The sequence below is a fragment of the Canis lupus genome, chromosome 16 (assembly GCF_011100685.1).
Source record: "Canis lupus familiaris isolate Mischka breed German Shepherd chromosome 16, alternate assembly UU_Cfam_GSD_1.0, whole genome shotgun sequence".
In the NCBI taxonomy this organism is placed as follows: Eukaryota; Metazoa; Chordata; class Mammalia; order Carnivora; family Canidae; genus Canis; species Canis lupus.
This window is the reverse complement of record NC_049237.1, coordinates 31,782,217-31,807,199: the sequence shown is the minus strand read 5'-3', so window position 1 is coordinate 31,807,199 and position 24,983 is coordinate 31,782,217. Positions and strand designations below refer to the sequence as shown.

At 43.5% G+C, this 24,983-nt stretch overlaps 1 long non-coding RNA gene across 2 annotated transcripts in view; it reads left to right on the top strand.

Annotated features, from left to right (window-relative positions):
* The window catches only part of LOC111090294, a 104,104-nt gene that overhangs the window by 16,163 nt on the left and 62,958 nt on the right, over positions 1-24,983 (top strand). The window contains exons 2-4 of one of the 2 annotated variants that reach the window (XR_005371478.1): positions 19,598-19,689; positions 22,993-23,060; positions 23,725-23,918. The exons of the other annotated variant lie outside the window; for it this stretch is intronic. This is a non-coding gene — a long non-coding RNA (uncharacterized LOC111090294). The remainder of the gene's footprint in view (positions 1-19,597; positions 19,690-22,992; positions 23,061-23,724; positions 23,919-24,983) is intronic. 2 annotated transcript variants of the gene reach the window in all.

Here is a 24,983-nt window from a genome sequence, read left to right as displayed (position 1 = left end):
ATTTAATATTCATTGAGGGCTTACTCTATGCCAGCCACTGCTCCAAATCCCTCCTGTTTATTAATACATCTCATTCTTAACAGGATGCTCTGGGGAAGATGCTATTATTATCTCTATTGTATAGATGCGGAAACTGAGGCAGAGAGATTAACCTCTGGAAAGTTTTCAGGAAATGATAATCTTGGTTATTTTTTGGTTTCTGAATGGGGTTTTGGTTTGGTATTCCTCAGAATGCTGACTGTGTGAGGTCCTCAAAAGTTGATGCAAGGCAGGCTTTCACATATTAAAAAAAATGTACTGTGTCATTTATACAAATGTTGTCTGATGCCACTTCCAGGAGGTGTCTAGAGCCATCAAATTCATAGAAGTGGAAGGTAGAATGGTGGTTGCCAGGGGCTAAGGAAGGGAAGAAATGGGGAGTTGTTTAGTGGATACAGAATTTTTTTTTTTTTTTTTTTTTTTAGTTTTCTAAGATGAAAAATTTCTGGAGATTTGTGGTTCACCAATGTGACTGTATTACCACCATTAAACTCTACACTCAAGGGCAGCCCAGGTGGCTCAGCGGTTTAGCGCCGCCTTCAGCCCAGGGCCTGATCCTGGAGACCGGGGATCAAGTCCCACGTCGGGCTCCCTGCATGGAGCCTGCTTCTCCCTCTGCCTGTGTCTCTGCATCTCTCTCTCCTCTCTGTGTTTCTCATGAATAAATAAAATCTTAAAAAAAAATAAAAATAAAAAAAACTGTACACCCAAAATGGAAAAGATGGTCAATTTTGTGTCACTCTTTGTACCACGGTTAAAAATTAAGAAAGAAACTTGTCCAAGAGCAACAACAAAAAAATCATATTTTGTCATTATGCAGTGAATCCAGTTTGTAGTTAATTAAAATTTTATTTGAGGCTCTTAACAAATTGAAATCATATTTGTTGGACCAGGAAACAAAGTAGCATTTGCTTGTATTTTTTAATGTTTCTAACGATGAATTAAAAAAAAATCCATTTGAAATGCCAAAAGCTCTTGATTAAGAGAGTTAATGATATGCAAACATTTTTTTACTGTGGCAGAAACCACATAAAATTTACCCATTGTAACCATTTTTAAGTGTACATCCAGTAGAGTTAAATGTACTCATCATGGTGCAACAAATCTCTATAACTCTTTCACCCTGGGACACTGAAACTCTTTACTCATTACACAGTAATTCTACTCCTTTGCTCTGCGTCAGGCTTAGGCAACCATTTTTCTACTTTCTATGATTCTGACTACGTTAGATTCTTCGTGTGAATGCAATCATACAGTATTTGTACTACTGCTGCTGGCTTATTTTGCTTAGCACGATGTCCTGGAAGTTCATTCATATTGTAGCATGCAACAGGACTCCTTTCTTTTTAAAGGCTATGTAATATTCTATCATGTGTATATACTATGTTTTCTTTATTCATCTGTTAATTTGGGTTGCTTCTACCTCTTGCTCATTGTGAATAATGCTGAGATGAACATGGGTGTGTAGATATCCCTTTGAAATCCTACTTTGAATTTGTTTGGATATATACCCAGGAGTGGGATTGCTGGATCATATGCTAATTTAATTTTAATTTTTTTTAAATTTTTATTTACTTATGATAGTCAGACACACACACAGAGAGAGAGAGGCAGAGACATAGGCAGAGGGAGAAGCAGGCTCCATGCACCGGGAACCCGATGTGGGATTCGATCCCGGGTCTCCAGGATTGCGCCCCGGGCCAAAGGCCGGTGCTAAACCGCTGCGCCACCCAGGGATCCCTAATTTTAATTTTTTGAGGAGCTTCCATGTTATTTCCCAGAATGACTGTGCCATTTTACATTCCTACCAAAAATATAGTTTTCCAATTTTTCTGCATCCTTGTCAACACTTGTTATTTTGTGTTCTTTTGATAGTAATCATCCTAATGGGTGTAAAGTGATATCTCATTGTTTTAAAAAATATATATATTTTTAAGAGAGAGTGGGATGGTAGAGAGATTGGGAAAGGGACAGAGAGAATCTTAAGCAGGCTCACACATGCTGGGTTGATGTCGAGCTCAATCTCATGACTCTGAGGTGCCAAAATCGAGTCGGACCCTTAACCGACTGAGCCCCCCAGGTGCCCCTCTCATTATGGTTTTGGTTTGTATTTCTCTTATGATTAGTGATGTTAAACATCTTTTCATATGTGTGTTGACCATTCTTAGATCTTCTCTGGAGAACTGTCTATGTAAGCCCTCTGTTCAGTTTTAAATTGGGTTAGTTGGTTTTTAGTAGTTGAGTTGTGAAAGTTCCTTAGATAGTCTAGATACTAATCCCATTAGATATGTGATTTGCAAATATATATATTTTTCATTTTATAAGTTGCCTTTTTACTCTGTCGATTGTTTCCTTTGGTGTGCAGAAGTTTTTAGGTTTGATGTGGTCCCATTTGTCTCTTTTAGTTTTCGTGGCCTGTGCTTTTGGTGTCATGTCCAAGTGTCTAGAAGCTTCCCCCCAATGTTTTCTTTTTGTTTTATAATTTTAGGTCTTATGTTTATATCTTCAGTCTTTTTTGAATTAATTTTTTGTGTATAGCGTAAGTGAAGAGTCCAACTTCATTCATTTGCATGGTATGTCCAGTCTTCTGAGCCCTATTTATTGAAGAGACTGTCCTTTCCCCATTGTGTAGTTTTGGCATCCTTGTTGAAAATCATTTTGCCATATATGCAAAGATGTGTTTCTGGGCTCTTTGTTCTATTCCACTGGTATATATGTCTGTCTTTATGCCTGTACCATTTCATCTCTCTCTCTCTTTTTAAAAGATTTATATATTTATTTAAGAGAGAGAGAGAGAGAACATAGGGAGAGGCAGAAGGAGAGATAGACAAGCAGGATTCCCGCTGAGTGGGGAGCCTGATGTGGGGCTTGATCCCAGGATCCTTGAGATCACAACCTGAGCTGAAATCAAGAGTCAGACGCTCAATCGACTGAGCTACCCAGGCATCCCCGTACCATTTCATTTTAATGATTGTAGCCTTACAATATGTTTTGAAATCAGGAAGTGTGAGGCCTGCAATTTAGTTCTTCTTTTTGAAGATTATTTTGACTATTCAGAGTCCCTTGAGATTTCTTATGAATTTTAGAATGGTTCTAGTTCTGAAAAAAAGTGCCCTATTGGGATTTTGATAGGGATTGTATTGAATCTATAGATTGCTTTGAGTAGTATGGATATTTAGTAAACAGTTTCTAATTTATTAAATATTCCTCATTTGTAAAATTTTACCATAAATGTGGTATGGTAGGAAGAGTCTTAGCGTTTGAGACAGAAGACTTGGATTTAAATGATTATTTTGCTTTGTGACCTCATGCAAATTACTCCATATCTTTGAGCCATCATTTCATTACCTTTGTGAGGATAATAATCCTTTGTGTCTCCTGGAATAATTAAATGGATTGAATGAGTTAATGACAAGAGAGAACTCAGGAATATTGATGATTAATATAAAATGATGATCAATACTGGTAGTGCCTTATATTTACATGGCAAATTATATAGAAGATCTATGCTTTATGTCAGAATAGACTATCCTAGCTTGTAAAATCCTAGAAGGCAAGTAGTTCTTGTTTAGTTTTTGTATGTGTCATGTAGAAACACAAAGAACAAATTTATGGTGCTGATGGACTGATTGGTGATAGTTGAGACGGCCCTGGACAATATTCCCAAATAGTAAAGAACTGTTTTTTACTTGGGAACTAGATATACCTATAATTTGACTCCTGTAAGTAAGCCAACCCAAATCAGTATCACGGATAACCCTTTATCATAGGTATAGTGTTTTAATTTTTTAATTTGGTTTTTTAAAGATTTATTTCTTTATGAGAGAGAGAGAGAGAGAGACGGAGAGAGAAAGAGAGCATGTGAGGTGGGGCAGAGGGAGGAGAAGAGAGGATCTCAAGCGGACTCCTCCCTGAGTGCAGAGCCTGATGCACGGCTTGATCTCACAACCCTGAGATCACGACCTGAGCCGAAATTAAGAGTCAGTCATTTAACTAACTGAGCTACCCAGGTGCCCCAGGTGTGGACTTTTTGAAAAGTAGAATTTCAGAAAAAAAAATTAGAATTTCTTTCTTTTTATTCTTTCATTATTGGTTTGTTTATCCCACTACCTAGAGATCTAGTACCTGTCACTGTCAACATTCTAGGACACATTCCTTCTTATTTTTTTAGTGTGTATTGCTTACACACCTGAACCCCAACTGTACATAGAATTTTGCTTCCTACCTCTTATACTAAAAAACATCCTGCAGTCATTTCCCTGTGTCTTTGACTCTCCATAAAGTCATATTAATGGCTGTATAATATTTTATCATTTGGATTTATACTAATTGATTTAACCAATTTCCTAGTGTTATTCAATTTTTAACATGAATACTGAGATTTTGTTGCTTCTACTCTGCAACTATTGATCCAGACCCAACTTTGTTTTTTTGCGAGGAGGATGAGCCTGACTCCCTGGATCTCTGAGTGATGGTTACTCTGGGAATATTTAGTCCACATGGACACACCAAGGAGGATGTAGAGGTCTCTCTGAGAGTCAGTAGGGTCTTCATGGGCTTTCTGAAACATCTGCAACTATGTTGATCCCTCAAGTTTCTTTTGGGAAGATGGGAGCAGTGTGTGGTGTCCCAATTTCCTCTAAAACCATCACCGGCCTGTCGTTACAGCAACATCTTAACAAATGAGAATCCGCCTCCGAGTCAATAGTAATTATAGGAATTTATCACAATTGCCAATCAAGGTGTTCTGAAGAGACTCATCTTTCTTGTTAAATTAGCTTTCACTGCACGCAAACAGTGAGTTATCTTTAGGAAATCAATTGCAGGGAAATTACAGCTTTCATGGAGTGATATAACCTTGCCAACCGTCTTGTTATACATAATTCCTCTACCAAGAAATTCAGCTGGGCTCATGTGACTTATTTGGGGGATCATATTTCAATGCAGGAAACGTGGTGAAGTCAGCTTCTAAAGGCCCAGCAAGGAGGTGGAGGCAAGGACCTTACGAACATCCTAAGACACTTGTAGCCAATTAAACCATCACCCCAGAAGAGGTCAGTAGGTTGGGGCTTGCCCTCTCAGAAGACTTTGATCCAGTGGATCTAGGGGGAGAAGTCAGTCACCGGTGGCAGATGTTACTGGGAGCTCTTTACATACCCATGCTTGAGGAAACTTAAGTTTGGAGGGTACTTTGGATTATTACTGAGCTTTTTAAAGAAGCAGGAACCTAGAAAGTTTTTCTGAAAAGCCTTGGTGATACGGAGTGATCAGGGATCATTTCCTGCCGCAGAGAAAGTCCATTTTAGCCTTTGATGTCTGCTGCAGGTTTCCACATCAAATGTATGGCTCATTGATGCTATAACAAGATGGTAATTAATATGCAATTAACCCAGAATTACTAGGGAATTACCATGTGGTTTTAAAATGAACTTGACTAAGCAGTTTTTGTATTTACTGACTGTGCTGGGTGCATGTTTTCCTCTAGGAGGATTGTGAATGTGCTACGTGACACCAGGGGTCATGAAAATCAGACGGAATCCTAGACTCTCACATTAGCATGACCCACCTGGGCATGGCATGTTTATAAAGTAGATAGGTCTTGGGAGGTTATTCATTGAAGGCAGAAGGACCTCTTCTAATTATATGCCGGTTCCATGTTAAACATTTCTTCCATAGGTTGTCTCATTTAATCTTGGTTCCCATTTTACAGATCAGGAAACTGAAGCGCGTACTCCATGTCACAAAGCTGGAGAATGGCCGAGGAGGCATTTGAACCTAGCCAGTGAACTCTTATATCCACCTTCAATGCCTCCTACCTTGCTGTGTTTCCCAGCAGAGGCCCCCTGAGGGCCCTATGCTACCAGCCATGCATGAAAGCACAACACCTTCATTATCACCATCTGTTGGGTATTGCCTCTCTTGAGAATATCAGAGACACTTTCTCTCTACAGAAGCTTGCTTGCTCTTCGGTAGATGAATAAATGCAAGTCTTGAGGAGGGGCAGATTGCATGGGCTCTACTCTCTTCCTATTTTTGTCACAAGCACGTGTGTGATTTTGAGTAAGTCACTTAACATTTCTAGTCCTGGTTCCTTCATTTTCTCTCTTAAAAAACTGCATCAATGAAGGCTACGGCTTCTTCCAGAAACTGGATTTTTATTTCTATGTAACTAATCGCGTTAGGTGCATTCCTGAATTACCATATAGTTGCAGGGCTCTATAACATGGTCCTAAAATTTTGAATTCAGACAGAGAGCCTGCTTAAAATCCATGACATTATTCTCAAAGGATCACTAGGGATGGAGGAAGGTGCTAGGCAGGGCAGGGATGAAGCTTTGAGAGAGGGTGGCCAATGAAGAAGGATCGGAGTCAGAGGGTCAGAGAGAAGAAAGTAGGGGCTGGCATTTGTCAGGAGTCAAATGCAGTGGAAACTGTGACAAACTCCTGAATGTCTTGCAAATAGAAGCATTATCGACTGTCGGATGGAAAAGGAAAATCTGGCTAGGTGAAGCCTGGGGTAGTTTGTTGGCATCTAAAGAAATTTCATAAGAGAATAAAAGGAAATGCTAGGCTTTTCTAACTGGACAGTTGATGTATAGTTTTTAGGCAGATTTCTGTGCTTTTCAGAGACAGGACACATAGACCTCATGCAGGATGGTTTTCCCTTTTTTGCTCAGGTAGGACCGCTGCTAGCACATTCGCTGCTTTCTGTGAATTGGAAAAAAAAAAAGCAAAACCAAACAGAACCCACCTGACAAACTGCTCTGAGAGAAGGTGTGCCTTGTTCTGGGAGAGAAGGCGTGCTTCTTCGAGCCAGCTGTCCCCGTGCTAGGGACGTGACTGGGTGAGTGGGCCATGTGCTGGAGGTCAGGTCCCCTCTCCTGCTTAGCCAGGCACCCGTGTGCATCAGCAACCTGTATGTAGGACCTTGGGAGCTGAGGCCAGGATTCTGGAAGAATCTTACACTTCAGCTAAAGGGAGCAGCAGTCCATGGAGCTACAGGGTCAATTTTCCTCTCTCTCTGAGAGTGGCCTTCTACCTGCAGAGCGAAATTGAGATGTCTCTGGGAGTCCCTTTCTCCTGTTTATAGGCTACGGCTTCTGATGTATGTCAGGGGTGCTAATACTTGTTGGTTCTGCAGGTTGATAGACTGGAGAGATAGTGCAAGGGCATCAAATCAACCTGCCATTCCTACTTTCTCTGCTTGATCTAGTTATGAGCTGAGCCGCCGAAGTAGTTTATGGGCCGTTTCTGACGGGAGAGGCCGCCAGGCAATCCTGCTCGGAGAAATGATGCCCTTGCGCTGATTCAGCCTCATCTGAGCAAGTGCAAAGCAGGGCCGCAAGCATCTGGAGTCGGTGCCTTTTCTTTCAGAATGGGAAGTGTGAGAGCCTGGGAAGCCGTGGCCTTTGAATCAGAGCCCAAGGCCAAACACCATTTGATGGCTCTTGCTGTGCCCTCAGTGTCCTCTGGAGCCCTGGAGTCACAAATCTATAGAAGGAGGCCGCTCTTTACCCTGAAGGGGCCTTGGAGCATCTTCCAGTTGTTCTCTGCAAGCTTCTGTCATTGCTGGAAGCAAATGCTACCCTCTAGGCCCCCAGGGCTTAAAGGCACAGCCACCCGCCTCCCTTGCGGCCGAGCCTCTTGAAAGTTGGTGGGGACAAGGACTGGTGGCGCGTAGCCTGCAAAGAAACCAGGTGATAAACATTTAAAAAGGGAGTATGATAATTTTTCTCTTATTCTTATTGGTCTCCCTCCCCAAACAATAAAACAAAATTAAAAGACCAGGCATATGTGACCCATAGCCCCTGATCTCTACCGAGTACCATTTTCACGTTTGCATATTGACTTCCAGCTCTTGTTCTGGGATCTATTTATCCTGTTATAAATCAGATGTATGCCGTTTATCATACATTAGGTGAAGGAGCAGAATTCTAAATGTTTTCTCACATTTCTTCTTTCTCTCTTCTTGTTTCTCAATTTTAATGGCTGGGTAACATTCATGCATTAAAATAACATACTTTCAAAGCCTTGCTCTTTAACCTTTGGTTCTTGTCTGTCTTTATATCATTCTGAACTTCATCCTGCATGGACAGGGAGTGCTTATGGCATTTAGACTTTAGGAATCAGCCTCAGCGGGCCGATCCTGATATCATGTACACGTCAAGGTCCTGCCTGCCACGATTATACTTCCTGTCCTTTGCGATCAGTGGCTTTATAGCAGAGAATCCTTGCGTAGACTGTTTCACACATGTTCTCTCATGAGATCCTCACCACAGGCATACAGTAGGTCTTTTCTCACCTTTACAGACGATGAAAGGAAACCACATAAAGTAAGTGATAGCTCTAGCCCTTAAAATCAGACTTCTGACTCCTGGTCAATGAACTCCTATTCACCCTTCAGAGCCTGGTTCACACATCGTGACTTCTCAATAACTGTTGTTATCAGGGCCTTCCTAAATCCCATTTTTTAAAAAAGATTTTATTTATTTATTCATGAGACAAACACACAGAGAGAGGCAGAGACACAGGCAGAGGGAGAAGCAGCATCCATGCAGGGAGCCCGACATGGGACTTGATCCCCGGTCTCCAGGATCATGCCCTGGGCCAAAGGTGGCGCTAAACCACTGAACCACCTGGGCTGCCCCCTAAATCCCATTCTTATACAGAATGAACATTTTCCTTCATTGCTTTTTTCTTTTTTTATTGTGGTAAAATGTATATGATATAAACTTGACCATCTTAACTATTTTTAAGTAAGTTCAGCAGCATTAGGTACATTCATTCACAACGTTGTGCAACTATCACTACCATCTCTCTTTAGAACTTTTTCATCATCTCATACAGTGCCTCTGCATCTAGTAAATACTAAACGCCTCTCCTCCACTCCCCACCTGCTGCCTTTAGTCCCCGGTTGTCCCCATTATTCTTTCTGTCTTTATGAATTTATCTATCCTGGGTACATCATATAAGTAGATTCATATAGTATTCGTCCTTTTGTGTCTGGCTTGTTTTGCTTAGCATTACGTCATAGTTCAGTTATGTTGTAGCATGTATCAGAATTTCCTTCCTTTTTAAGGCTGAATAATATTCCAGTGTGTGAGATTGTGCATGTGTTTATCCATTCATTTTTTTGACGGAGACTTGTTTCCTATCTCTTAACTGTTATCAATAATGCTGCTATGAGCATTAGTGTACAGTATTTTTTTGAGCCCTTACTTTCAATGTGATAAATCTATGTTGAACTTATTTATTTATTTATTTATTTTAGAAAGTGTGAGCAGGGGTGGGGAGGGGCAGAGGGAGAGGGAGAGAGAGAATCTCCAGCAGAATCGACACTGAGCAAAGAAAGCCATTACACAGGGTTTGATCTCATGACTCTGAGATCATGACTTGAGTCAAAAATCAAGAATTGGAGGCTTAGGGATCCCTGGGTGGCGCAGCGGTTTGGCGCCTGCCTTTGGCCCAGGGCGCGATCTTGGAGACCCGGGATCGAATCCCACGTCAGGCTCCCGGTGCATGGAGCCTGCTTCTCCCTCTGCCTATGTCTCTGCCTCTCTCTCTCTCTCTGTGTGACTATCATAAATAAATAAAAATTAAAAAAAAAAAAGAATTGGAGGCTTAACCAAATGAGCCACCCCAGTCCCCCATTATTGAGCTTTTTGAGGGGTCATCAAACTGCTTTCCATAGTGGCTACACCATTCACATTCCCGCTGGCAATGCACAAGAGTTCTAATTTGTCACCCACAGTTGTTTTTTTTTTTAAGAGCCATCTTAATTGGTGTGGAGTGGTACCTTCATCGCCTTTTTAGAAAAAAAGATTTCTTTATTTATTTGAGAGAGGAGGGGCAGAGGCAGAGGGAGAGAGTGAATCTCCAGCAGACTCCCCACTGAGTGCAGAGTCTGACTGGGGGCTCGATTCCACGACCCCGAGATCATGACCTGAGCTGAAATCAAGAGTCAGTTGCTCAACCAACTGAGCCACCCAGGCGCCCCTTCACTGCCTTTAAACATCTGTACACATGTCTCTATTGCCCACTCCACCCCTATACCATCTCATGTGGCTTATTTGCCTGAGTCTTGCGATGGATCGTGAGGTGTTTGAAGATAGGGACCATATAACCCCGGGCCCTAGTACACCTGGCAGGGCGGATCCTCAGGGAATGCTTGCTGAGTTAAATGCTGCCAGTTCATTATTTCCTTATTTTGATTTACTCACCGACTGCCATCTCTTCTTCACATGTGCCCTTTTGTTGGTTTGGCATATGAGGGAAAGATGAAGATAAAAAGAGCATTTGTCCCCTCAGGAGTCTGTATGGAATAATGAACCATGCTAGGCATAATTTGGCCTTTCCATTTCATCACCGCTACCAGGAACCTCACAGCTTAATAGCACCTGCTCTGACTTTTATCTAGTGAAATGCTTGAGAGTACCTCTTGTAAGATAGACAGTGGGTTGGCACTAAGGATTCAAAATTGACCAAGACACTGTGCTGTGCACTCATGAAGTTCCTGGCTTACTGGAGGGAATAAGCAGAGAGATAAGACAGTGTGGGAAGGGCATTGTATTCTGTACTCTGACAGGACTGAAGAAGCTGGAGATGATGGTGTGGGAGAGCTGGGGTGGTCCAACAAAGGACGTGATATTTGATATGTCTCTTAAGCTTGAGTAGAGAGAGAAGAAAAGGGGGGGTGGTGATCCCAGAAAGAAGTGCCAGCCTGTGCAAAGGCAGGGAGGGAGGTGAGAATTTTGGAGGTGAGCATTTTGGAGGAAGGAAAGATGGGGCAAGACTGGAAGCCAAAGAGTATTTTAAATTGAATAATGTGAGATGAGTCTTTCACTAGACTTTGGGGTATGGCTCAAAATCCCAAAAGTACCCATATCACTTATTTATTTATTTTTAGTTCTTTGGAGGATATTGTTTGTATGTTTTGACTCATCTTCAATGTCATAACACCCTCTATCAATAACAGTTTTTATGTGCCAGGTGCCTTACACATATTTGTCTTGCTCAAATTCCCACATGGTAGTTATTATTATTTCCATGTAGTGGGTAGACATGCTTGTTATGTCACAGACAGGGTGTCAAAGATGTCATATTATTTTCTCTAAATCAAATCAATTTGATTTCATGTACCCCTATCCCATTGGAATGGCAGGAAATTCAGTCATTTTTTGGATTGTTTTACCAGCCCCTCTTTTGGGCCAGTGCAAAGATCTGAAGGGTCTTACCTCAGCTGGAAGCTTTGGAGAAAGCTCTATGGTTTCCTGTTCATGCGGATCACAGCTTATTTGCTCAGCTTTCAGGGCCGCATGGGATTTTTAAAGGCATCTTTGTCAACAGTGGGCTCAGAGGTGCATAGGGTCCTTTATGCCAGATCATCCTGCCACCACTTTCATCTGTTCTACATTCTCTTAGGGACCCTGCCGGGTTAGGTTTTGGAAAATGGAAACCAAGGAGTAAAGCTGTCTTCAGCCACCGTACATTCCCCCTGAGATGAGGAGGGCCTGATACCTTCTTAGAAGGGGAAGGTAAAAATGCAACAATAACCAAAGAAAACAAAATAGCAGTAACTCAATAAGGTATCCTGCTACACCTCCTTTAGAGTTGAAAATGTGTTCCTTTGGTAATTTGCCAAAGTCACCGTGCTAGGCAAAATAATGATTCTCTAAAGATGTCCAAGCCCTAATCCTTAGATGTTGTGAACAGGTTACTTTACAAGACACAAGGGAATTTGTAGATGTGTTGAAAGGGAGGATGATTCTGGATTATTTGAGTGGACCCAGTCTCATCACATGCGTCCTTAAAGTGGAAGAGGGGAAGCAGAAGGTGGGTCAAGTACTTATGAGTGAGGACTTGACTCCATAGTGCTGGCTTTGAAGATGGGGAAAGGGAACCAGGAATTAAGAAAACACGGATCTATGTCCTATAGCTGCAAGGAACTGAAATCCACCAGCAACAAGAATGAGCAAGGAAATGGATCCTCCTCCTCTCCAACTTCCAGAAAGGAACACAGCCTTGCCAACACCTTCCTTTTAACCCAGTGAGTCTGTAGGTATGACCTACAGAACTGTAAGGTAACACATTTGTGTTGTTGACACTGCTAAGTTTGTGATAATTTGTTACGACGGCAATAGAAAGCTAATATAGTCACAAAGCTGGGAAAAGCCAAGATCGCACCTGAGGTCATATTTGAAAGCCCACGTTCTCTCCATTATGTTTCATCATCTTAAAATGTTCCCCGGTCCAGTGCTATCTTACACAAAGTTAAATTAGAAAATAGAAGATGCGGATTTTTTTTTTCTTTTGGAGATAACCTTATTGTTGTAAAAGCAGTGGATCTTATTCAAAGAGCGTCAAATAATACATACAAATACACAGAAGAAAGTAAAAGCTCCCATAAATTCTATAACCTAGAAATCAGCACTAACATCCTTTCTATCATTTCTACAAACACCCTTCCAGAAAATTTGCTTTGCATGTACATATGATAAATATTTATATCTTTTTATATGTTTCTGTAATTGCTTTTTTGACTGGACAATTTTTCATAGACATCTTTTTGTCAGTAAATATAGATCAACACTATCATTTTAGGTGACTGAGTAATATTCTATTGTATGGATGTTTCATAATTTACTTAAGCAATTCTTATAAATGGACACTTACGTTGTTTACAATATCTTAGCTCTTCAAAACAATACTGTGATTAATGCCTCTTGATCTTATCTTACTCATTTAAATATCCCATAAAGGTAATTCCTGGGAGTAGAGATTTTCAAAGAGTATATATATATTACATTTTTATTTGTTTTGGAAAAACTATCCTCCCGGATAGTTTTACAACTTGAATTTTCAACAACACTGCAGAAGCAAGTCACTGTTTCTTTAGCTCATTAACACTAGGTTTTGTTAATCTTCGTCTACCTGGGAAGCAAAAAGTAAATGAATTTTTTGGTTTTGACCTTTTGGTTACTCTCACAATTAAATATATATATTTTAATGTTTAGTGGTCACTGGTATTTCTCCCTTTGGGGGCTGCCTGTGAGAAATTAATATGGCGTTGTGTAAAAGTGTAGACTTTCAACAGCAAACCTGGTTCTGAATCAGTCTTTGGTCATCTGCTAATAGTACAATCTCAAGCAAGTTAGTTAAATACTCTGAGCCTCGGTTTTTTCCACCTGTCAAATGGGTATAATCTCTATCTCTGAGTTTCTGAGAGTGTTAAAGGAGATAATTTAGATAAAGCTTTTTTTGCCTGGCATGTAGTAAAGTGTCTCCTAACTATCAGTTATTATTGATGAGATCTCTTGCTTATTTTTGGTTTGCAAGAACTTACAAGCTTTTTAGTTATTAAGGCTATTTATCCTTTTTTTTTTATAAAAATATATTTATTAGAGACAGAGAGAGAGAGAGGCAGAGACACAGGCAGAGGGAGAAGCAGGCTCCATGCAGGGAGCCCGACGTGGGACTCCATTCTGGGACTCCAGGATCAGGCCCTGTGCTGAAGGTGGCGCTAAACCGCTGAGCCACCAGGGCTGCCCAAGGCTATTTGTCCTTTGATGTGTATGTTGCAAAATGGTTTGTGTGGGTCTATTTTAAATGGAGGGAAATGGAGAAGAAAAGGCACCTGTACAGTCACATGCCTGGCAGGGTGTGGGGGGGGGATGGGGATGGGGAAGGACACACCAGCATCACTCAGCCTTTCTCCAAACAACCTGCTGGTCTTGCTCAACCAGGGCCTCAGGGACCCTTTCATTAGCATGATAGTAGCAGCTTTACATTCCTGGTTTTAGGGGAGGATCCCTGCCCTCCAGGTCGCAGTCTTCCTCTTCTATGAGGCCTTACACTGGCTCTCTGGTTGATGTTTGGTCTCTAACTGGTGTGCATCCCCCTCTGGAGTCTGGTTGCTGGGCCAAGTCCTCCTCTCCTTCCCCGTGGCAGAGGGGCCAGTGCCCTGCCGCCTGCCCTTGCTGAGACTTTTCCTGAGTCGTCAGTTTTCTTCCTCTTCACTGATGGACTCTGGGGCCCAGCCGCAGCCGCTGACAAAGGAGTGATTCGTTGATTCATGTTAACACCTATTAATAGAGCTCATTATTTCCCGGGAAACCGACAGGATGACGCTCCTCCCTGTCTTCTGTTTTCAGGGCACAATTGATTCCTCCTCACCACATTAAGTGGCAGCCGTTTAAATCATATTGATGTCTGCAGTTCAAAGTGATGCCTCTGATGTCTCGCGTGTTAACAAATTAAATACGGAAGCTGGAATCCGGAACGTGCCATTTGCCTGTTTTTGGGCGCGGGGTGGAGCTCACTGCCTGGAGTGTGTTTTTTGTTTTGAAGCATAAATGTGTGTACATAGCCTATTTGTGTGGAGTTTCCATAGATCTGTGTCTTTTTGTCTCCTTTCCGTCTGGCTGTTTTTTAAATCAGTTACTAGAAGTCTAAATTTCCTTCTTTTTCTTAATCATTAATTTTTACTATGAATCCCCAGTGCTTCAGTGGAATGAATCAAGAGGATATTACAACGTCTGGTCTCTTCCAGAAGGATGTTGGACTTGTTCTAAGTATTTGTGTCTTGGGTGGGTGGGATGGACATCAGGTGAGTGAGAATAGAAAACGAAGATGGGCTTGGAGGAGAAAACATGAGAGTGAAGATTAATTATCTCGAAAACAGAGATTTGTTATCTCCTAAAAAGTGGGCTAAGATGACAGTCACCTAGTAGTTAAAAGTGCAGCCTGAAAACAGTGAGACATTGGACTATTGTGGTTTGCTGGTTTTTTAAAAATCAAAAACAAAATAAAAACAAATAAAACCATTGTTTTATTTGAGAGAGCATTGGTGATCCATGTTTTTTTCCCTTCTGACATGGTCTCTTCTCAGGTTTCCTTTGGGGGCTGAGTCCTGTGACCTGGTCCAAAAGGTGACGTGGGTGGCAGGGGTCCAGTACCCGGGTGTACCCGTCTTTCCGTGTATCTGCTGGAGGACGCTTCCTCTCCGGGGGGTGTATTTCTGTGTGGATGCATTCCCAAATATTTGTGGCCTGTCCGGGAGTAACTGATTTGCCAAGTGCGGCATCAAGCCCCAGCGGGAGGGAGAAGCGCCTCGGAGGGCTGCTACGGAATGGCTTTGCCAAGTGGGCTGGACTCGAATAAAACTGCAAGAAGGAGCTTGCAAGAAGGAGCTTATGTGGTGATTGCTTCCCTCCATCTCTTAAGTGATGCAGTCCGAGCTGATTGATTGATTTAATGTTACAGCCTCCGAAAAATGTGGAGCAGCTGTAATTGTTGCTGGAGGTGGCTGTCAGCTTCACGCTGAGTGAGTGACTGGTACCTGAGAGACCCCTGGAGGGGCTCCTGCTGGCTCAGAGCGAGAGGCTCCGGCCTGCCTCACCCGTACTGCGGTTGCCTAGCAGACCCCCTCGTTGGCCAGATAGTTTAAGATCTCTGGAAGTCAGTGTGCAAGCACCACCCACATGCACACATGCCCACATCGTGTCTATTGGGGTCTCACGGTGAAGGGCAGGGAGAGTGAGTCTTTGCTCTGTTTCTTTGATCAGAGTCACAGAACAGAGGGAAGAATGTGTGTGTGTGTGTGTGTGTGTGTGTGTGTGTGTGTGTGTTTACCCCCAGATGAACTTACTTCCTCCTTTTGGGGTGAGTGTTGTGGCTGTGGCCCTACTATTATCTTGGGATGTGGCTTCAGGGTGATGTGGGTCCAAGGCCACTGACCCTTAAGTTCACTCAATGGGATGGCTGATATTTCACAACCTGGTCCCTTGCTTTAGGGTGTTGTCTGCTTTAAACTATCCCCAGTATTTTCAGCTTTTATTTTATTTTTTATTTTATTTTTTTTTAAAGATTTATTTACTTATGATAGACATAGAGAGAGGCAGAGACACAGGCAGAGAGAGAAGCAGGCTCCATGCACCGGGAGCCCGACGTGGGATACGATCCCGGGTCTCCAGGATCGCGCCCTGGGCCGAAGGCAGGCGCCAAACCGCTGCGCCACCAAGGGATCCCTATTTTCAGCTTTTAAAAAAAATCATTTGTGTCTGACTGCAAATTGGTTTATTAGATAGATCTTCTCTGTGATCATGTTTTGAGGGAGCAGGCAATTGGGGGTGGTGGGCACAAGATTCTTTAGGAGATAACTAGCATTGTTCTCTAGGGGGGAATTGATTAAATATTTCACAATTCTCGTTGAATGTGACTCCTGGGGACTTGGCTGTCCTCTTGGTGGGGAGGCAGTGGGGGCAGAGGTGGGTGGGCATGGGACGGGAGAATGCTCATCTAGAGGGTTACTAAATACACTAATGTCTCCTTCAATCTGTTTCTTTAGAATTGTTTGTTCTATTGCATTGGGGGAAACTGAGGGCTTAGGAAATGCTTCTGAATGATTCCTACTGAACATGTCACACGATGGTGTGATCCCTCTCATACCCAGGCTAAGGTATAGTGAAATGTGGGCTACATCTCCTCCTCCTTTTGCCATTTTCTTCCCAACTCCTATCTCCCCTCAAACCTACTCCAGGGCGGCCTTCCCTACCTCAGTTGATAGCAGCTCCGGGCAGCCCTGGTGGCTCAGCGGTTTGGCGCCGCCTGCAGCCCAGGGTGTTATCCTGGAGACCCAGGATCGAGTCCCACGTTGGGCTCCCTGCCTGGAGCCTGCTTCTCCCTCTGCCTGTGTGTATCTCTCATGAATAAATAAATAAAATCTTAAAAAAAAATGATAGCAGCTCCGTCATTCCAGTAGCTCAGGGCCCAGCCTTGCCCAGCCAGTCCTTCGGGTGATCCTGATGGTCTGCCCTCAGCGTGCGGCCCAGATCTGAGGCTCTTCATGCCTCCACTGCTCTCACCCCGGTTCAACCACTGTCAGTGCTTACCTGGCAAGTTCAACTGCAAGGGCCTTCTGGAAGCTCGCTTGCTTCTATCTTCGTCCCCATAGACTTGAGTCTGTTTTTAGCACAACAGCCAGGGTGATCCATGTACAACATAATCCAGATCAGGCCACTCCTTTGGCTCATAACCTGGCAATAATTTCCTATTTCAAGAGAGAAACCAACATCGTTATGGTAGGTAGCATCAAGGCCCTGCATCACTGGACTCCTTAAAAATCTCTCACCTCCTTCCTCTGTTCTTTTCATTGCTTACTCAGCTCCAGCCATCCTGGTTTTATTATTCTTGGGAGAGCCTGGAACACTGCCACCCTGGGCCTTTGCTGAAGATGTGCGCCCTTTGCCTGGAAAACTCTTCCCTGTTGAGACTTGCTTGGCTCTCAACTCTTCACTCAATTGTCATCTTCTCAATGAGTGATTTCCTGGCTATCCTATTTAAAATGGGACCTCCTGGAGCTCCTGGGTGGCTCAGTGGTTGAGTGTCTGCCTTTGGCTCAGGTCGTGATCCTGGGTCCTGGGATCGAGTCCCACATCAGGCTCCTTGAGGGGAGCCTGCTTCTCCTTCTGCATATGTCTGTGTCTCTCATGAATGAATAAATAAAATCTTTAAAAAATAAATAAATAAAATGGGATCTCCCAATCTTTATTCCTGCTGCCATGCTTTATCTTTTCTTCTTTCTAGAATATATTACCTTTTAATATACTATGGAAGGTTAGCTATTATGCTTATTTATTGACTTGTTTTTTTGTCTGTCCCTTTCATCAGAATATAAATTTGTGTGTTCCTGGGCTCTGGGGTGGCTCAGTCAGTTAAGGGGCTGCCTTGGGCTGAGGTCATGATCCCAGGGTCCTGGGATTGAGCCCCAGTCTGGCTCCTTGCTCGGCAGGGAGTCCACTTCTCCCTCTCCCTCTGCCTGCCACTCCCCCTGCTTGTGTTCTCTCTCTCTCTTTAAAAAAAAAATAAATAAATAAAATAAATTCGTGAATTCCTGTTTCGGTCAGTGATGTATTCCAAATACCTAAAACAATGGTGGGAAGAGCATCACAGGGGCTCAGTATCTTTGTGGCTTGTTTTGTGATTGATTTCTTCTCTTAGTTTGGTGGCTTGCCTTAAAAACTCTCCTCAGACTGCTCGTTCTGACCTTCTAAACTAAATCTACCTTCCCAGGTAGTGCCTCGAGCTTCTGGTGATTTTCAGATTTTCTGTCAACCCCCTTTATCAAAACTTACATATTCTGTGTTCTGTTCTCTTAGGACGTTGCTTTTAAGTAGATAATGTAACTCATTAATCAATGCTAAGATGTTATTCATTTTTTCCCCCTTGGAGGTGTTTACAATGCAGTATAGCTTGGTCCTAAAAACCAAATGTGCTGCTCCCAGGAGTCACCATTTAGGTTTCTAGCAGGCCAGTGGGGCAGACATTTTTCAGTGGTAGAGGAAGACATTTGTATCCTCAGTCAGGTTACCATACAGGTAGTGCCGACAAGGGTAGCTAGCCCTGTCTGCTTCAGAGCAGTGGTCTAGAAGCCTAGCCCTACTCTGTGCCCCAAATTCTACATATTATTTTCCTATTATTGTTGACTACACAAACACTGGCTGTGTTTATACACAGAACTTCATTTTAACCTTTGCTGGAACATTTCTAGCTGGAAGATAAAATATTATCATTCTCATTTTTTAAAAAAAGATTTTATTTATTTATTCATGAGAGATACCGAGAGGCAGAGACCTAGGCAGAGGGAGAAGCAGGCTCCCCGCCAGCAGCCTGATTTGGGACTCCATCCCAGGACCCCAGGGTCACGACCGAGCCAAAGGCAGATGCTCAACCGCTGAGCCACCCAGGTGCCCCTGGAGACACTCTTGGAGCTGCTAATCCACTGTCTTCCTGGTGGTGTCACTGAGGTCCGGAGAAGCCAAGTAATTTGCCAAAGATTGCCTAGTCAGTACGTGACAGAGACCAAGAGGGGGTTAAAGTCCATATCTTTTGAGACCAAGTTTGGAGCTTTTTTTTTTTTTTTTTTTTAAATAAAACATTATTATTATTATTTTTTGGAGAAGTTTTATAGCAGAACTGAGCAGAAAATACAGGGTTCCCTGACCCCACATAAGCACAACCACCTCCACCCATTGTGGCATATTTGTTACAGTTGACAAACCTGCATTGACAGATTGTTATCACCCAAAGGCCATAGTTTAGAGTTCACTCTTAGGGTTGTACATCTCATGGGTCTGGACAAGTGTATTAATGGCATATCCCCACCACTGCAGGATCATAGAGAGCCGTTTCACTGCCCTAAGCATCCTCTGAGCTCTTCTATTCTGTGCTCCCTCCCGCTCTCCACTGAAAGCCACTGATCTTTTTATTGCCTCCATTGTTTTGCCTTTTTGAGAAAAGAGAGTCATGGAGCTGGAATCATAGAGCCTTTTTTAGATTGGCTTCTTTCGCTTAGTAATATGCATTTAATGCTCTTTTTAATATAGCAGATTCCTCTTGGGTCCAAAAAATTGCCCTCTGTCGCCCAGGGTATAAAGGCATTTAAACATGCCTAATTTTGTCACTGTAATGTATTTGTGTAATAGGTATTTATAAGATGCCTAATTATAGCTGATTGTGCACATGCAATATGATTTCATTTATTCTGACTTCCCTCCTCCCAGCCCTCCACCTCTTGTGAAGATGGACCCCCTCCGAAGCTCATAGCACAGAACTCGGAGCTGGTGGCTTCCTTGTGACTAATGAGGTGTAAATGGTAAGACAAACAAGATGGGGAAGGAGAAGCCAGCAAGAAGGAGGAGAATGCAGACACAGAGACATGGTGACCTCTGATTATCCAAAGCTGTTTATTGAACACATTTTTGTGCTAAGACCGCCTGCTGTCTCCAGTCTGCATGCTGCTTTACTCCTCCTAATTAAAGCCAGCGGGCTAGGATGGAAGAAGACAATTTCAAGGCAAAGGGGTGGGGGTAGGGAGCCAAGTAATAGCTTTCTTTTCTCTTTTTAGGGAGACTCTGAGCTTGAGCTTGTTCTAGGTGAAGCTGGCCTGAAGGACATGCCTGGAAAATTAAAATCCAGGGTACTCAAAGGCATCGTTTGAATTTACTGCATTCCATTGCACTGAGGTCTCTGGCCTATGGCTCGGTGTGTTCTAAGAAAGGGAGCCTAATGAAGGGAAAGTTAGCCTCTGTCAGGCTCATGTTCTCTATTTGCACGGATCTCTCCTTGCCTTAATTATTACTGGAGTCTCACTTGGGGGTACAACTGTTAAAAAATTGATGGCATCTGGGGGCATCTAGGGGTTCAGGCAGTTAAGCATCTGACTCTTGATTTCAGCTCAGGTCATGATCTCAGGATCGTGGGATTGAGGGCAGCCTGGGTGGCCCGGCGGTTTAGCACCTGCCTTTGGCCCAGGGCATGATCCTGGAGTCCTGGGATCGAGTCCTGTGTCAGGCTCCCTGCATGGAGCCTGCTTCTCCCTCTGCCTGTGTCTCTGCCTCTCTTTCTGTGTCTCTTATGAATAAATAAATAAAATATAAAAAAAAATCCTAACCTTTAAAAAAAAAGGAGGATCACGGGATTGAGCCCCATGTCAGGCTCTGTGCTCAGCATGGAATCTGCTTAAGATTATCACCCTTTAAAAAAAAAAAAAAAGATTATCATCCTTTGCTTGTCCCCCACCCATGCTTGTGCTCACGCTCTCTCTCAAAAAATATATATATTGATAACATTTGCATTTTCCTCCTTTCCTTACGCAGGTGATTCTCAAATTTTTGGAGAATATCAGAATAGCCTAAAGAGCTTATTAAAACACAGATGGCTGGGCCCCATTCTAGAGTTTCTGATTCAGTAGAACCAGGGTGGGGCCCAAGATTATGCATTCCTAACAAGTTCCCCAGTGATGCTGATGTTGCTGGTCCGGAGACCACACTTTGAAAATCACTGCTCTCAGGGTGCCTGGGTGGCTCAGTTGGTTGAGTGGCTGCCTTCAGCTCAGGTCATGATTCCGGGTCCTGGGATGGAGCCCCATATCAGGCTCCCTGCTTGATGGGCAGCCCGCTTCTCCCTCTCCCCTGCTTGTACACATGTTCTCTCTCTCTCAAATAAATAAAACCTTTTAAAAAAATGAAAAAAAAAAAAAAAGAGAGAATCACTGCTCTCAACCAGCTGTTCCCAAACTTTCTCATGTGCAGACCTTCACAGTCATGATTATTGTATCTTTCTGATTTGTGTTATCCCACAATCTATGGAACTGAAGCGTTACCAGTATGAGAGGTGACGTTTCCCGCTCAGGGCATTCTGAGCTAAAACGATCCCACCGCCAATGGGAAGTGATACTTCTATCCATAAGGCCCTGGCAGAAGGGGTTAAGCTCCTTTCAAACAAAGTAAGGCAAGAAGGAGGTGAGGGTTGAACTTCTTGTCTTTTTAGGAAGGCTACATGGTATCATGGAAAGAGCATGCCTGGCTTTAGAGTTTACCAAGCTTGGGTCTATTCAATTCTTAGCTCTTCTCTTGTACTTGATTGACATTGACCATGTTATTGAACTTATTTGAATTTCAATTGCCTACCTGTAAATTTTACTTATTCAACAAATACTCATTAAGCCCAGACTGTCTTTCTAGCTTCTGGGAATATGGTGAGGGCGAGGACACCACCACCTGTGTCTCATGGAATTTATATTCCAGTTGAGCGGAGGGCAGACTGTAAACAAGTAAACCAGTAAACAGGCATTATAACTTCAGTTAGTGATAGGAACAATAAAATAAAATGGGGAAACATAGCTTTTTGAGTGAATTGCTTTGTGGTTGAAATAAGATAATTGATGGAAAGGCCTGGCATGCAGATGGAGTGTCGTCAATATTAATGGCTTTATAATGGCTTCTGAAGAACTGGTGCAGACGCTGGCTGCTGGCCGGGTAGGGTTGGTGCTGAGGTGAGGGCTTCGTGGTATCTGTCAGACTTGTGGGCCAGGCTCCTCCATGTGGCAGAAGCTTCCACATTAGGGGAAGGGCACAAGATCTCTGTGCTTAGCTTAATGCTCACCTAGGGAGCAAGAGCTCCATGCACCAAAAGTACACATGAATTTGGGGACTTCTCCCCTACTTCTTGTTCTATCAGGGCCACTTCCTTCACCCCAAATAGAACCGAGATGGAGTGCTTGGAGCCCTATACTCTGTCTTCCTCAGAGGGTGGAACTGTTGGAAGATGCCAATGGGAGGGAAAACTATCTTAGAACAAATAGAGCAAATCAGATTTGGAAGGGGTAAAGAAGCATGTTTAATATCAAATTATAATTTCTCTTTTTAAAGATTTTATTTATTTATTCATGAGAGACACAGAGAGAGGCAGAGACCTAGACAGAAGGAGAAGCAGGCTCCCTGCGGGGAGCCTAATGTGGGACTCAATCCCAAGACCCCAGAATCATGCCTTAAGCTGAAGGCGGATGCTCAACCTCTGAGCCACCCAGGCATCCCTATAGTTTCTGATGGGAAGACAAAACTATACCTATCCTTTGGGACTCCACTAAAACTTCTTGGCTGGTGGGAATACTCAACAGAGAGGTCCTGCGTTTCCTCCTTTAAAGGCTGTGGGAGTGTGTGTCTTTCAGAAAGAGTTGCAGGGGAAAGGGTTCAGGACACACTACCCCCAAATGTGGGACCTTGGCATACTGAATGCTTCAAGGTGAGAAAATGTTAGAAATGGTGGGAGCTGGAAGGATTTCCTGACCTGCTGCTGAAGCAGTTCACGAGACCCTCATGTAAGGGGTACCCTCCCTGTACCAGGAGGAAAGAAAGGAACATCCTTCTCTCTGGAGATGGAGGGATGCCGAAGGGACAGCTCTTGATGAGTTTTTCCCAGTTTACTACTCTCAGCTCATCACATCCTATCACATTTTCCCCACGACTCTCTACTCTTCATCAAACCTAGTGAAAAAATGCTCAGGTTTAACCACTTCCTTGGGTCTTTGTTTCCTTAGGAAGTCTTCCTTGTTACATAAAGCATCTATTAAATACATGGCTGTGCTTTTCTCTTGGTAATCTGTTTTTTGTTCTAGGGGCCCCAGCCCAGAACTTAGAAGAGTAGGGGAATAAGACATTTTCCTCTCTTACATGAAGTAAGAAGGTAAGTAGAGGTTAAGAAGAAGTTAAGAAGATTGAGAAAGATTACCAGATGCCTCTGAGAAGCTGCTTCTGAAGATTCAAAAATACTCTGCCACTGAGGTGTTCTCAGCTTGGCCACTGAGGCAGGATAGTTCCCGGTATCCTGGTAGCCCTCTCTGCCCTGGGTCCCCACCCCTCCCCACCCCTTCCTTGTGTGCTGTAGGCTCACATAGGACCTTAGCCCTCTCCTCCCTTCCCAGGGTCTGGCACTCTTTTGGAAGAGACTTAAGAGTATCTTACCATATTTCATATGATCTTCAGTTAATGGGTTTGTCTTTACTCCTGGGGCCATCTGCATCTCATCTCATTTCTAAGGTAGAAATGACTCGTAATTAGATGCTTTCCTTTGAGCAAATTCTGATGGAGAGAGAGGCAAAAGCCTAAGGGCCAGTTGAGGCCCTGTTAGCAGGATGGGTGGGGTAGGGGAGGGGAGAGCAGACCCGCACTGTGCATCCTTGGTGTCGGGCAAGGGTGTGGATTCGGCTTCGGATGGGCCCACGATTGAATTCGAGCAACTCCACTTTGGGCAAATTGCTTAACCTTTCTTTGTCATCTGAGAAATGAACATTAATAATAATAATAATAATAATAATAATAATAATAAATCCCTGTTTCCATGGCTCTAGCCATCTAGGAGGATGGATCATCCCTGGTCGGAAAGATCTACGCCATAAGTACTTACTACCTAGCATGTCATTTAGAACCTCCTTACCAGTTACTTGGCCCTTGACCTGCCTTCTCAGCTGAGAAGTGTCTTCTGCTGTCTGCACTTCATGTTTTAGGGAAGAAAGATGTAAGATATTGTGCCCCAAACCTCAAGGTAAATTAGCATAAGTCCAAATGCTACCTATGCTGTGGGTGTTGCATATTAAGTAATTAATCTTTAAAGATTTATTTATTTATTTTAGAGAAAGTGTGAGCAGGGGGAGGGGCAGAGGGAGGGAGAGTGAGAAGCAGACTCCCTGCTGAGTGTGGAGCCTGAGGGGGCTCAATCCCATGACTCTGAGACCCTGAGATCATGGCCTGAGCTGAAACCAGGAGTCGGATGTTTAACCAGCTGAGCCCCCCAGGCGCCCCTGGGTGTTGCATTTGAAGAGGGAACATTCTGTGGAGACGAGGAAGCTTGATACCTGTGATGGACGTTCAGGCTGCCGTGGCCCAAGTAGTTAGAGGTGGTAGGATGTGGGAGAGCTTTCCGGTGTTGGTCAAACCTTCCCTCAAAATCACTTCTCTGGTTCTCATCCCTGGATCCTGGAAAGTGGGTACTTGTACCATCTTTGCAGTTGCCCTGCTCCGTGACGGAGGGGCTTCTCTACCAGAGAAGGCAGGTCAGCAGAACCCTTTCTGGACCTCAACAGGGTTCTATTCGCTTCTGCCCATAATCTGGTGGTGGTGGTGGTGGTGGAGGGAGTGTGTTTGGATCATTATACATATTATTTATATTTGTGTACATATGTTTAATATTTGTTGCTGTTATGAGAAGCGCCCCACCAGTGGTAGAAATGAAGAAATGAGGGCCACTGTTTGCGGGGGGCGGTGGTGGTTGGCAGTGGAAGGGAGGAGAGGCTCCCAAAAGAGAATGTTTGGGCTGTGCCTGAAGGAAGCAGGCAGGAAGGGCATTGAGGACAGAGGGTGGTGCCTGAATGACACTTATCAGGATAGCAGGTGCCTTGTGTGATGGAGGGCAGTGTAGGGGACATGTATGGAGCTGCTGAGCCTGGGGCCCTGGGTTCCCATCCCTACCCCATACATTTCAAACCTTCCAAACCACGGAGCCAAGAGCAATTCACTTGTCTTGAAGGACAAACTCAATGCCCTTCCTTTACTCTGATGCTGTGTTTTCTAGATGTCGCTTCTCCAACAGCCAAGGGATGGGGAGGCTGTC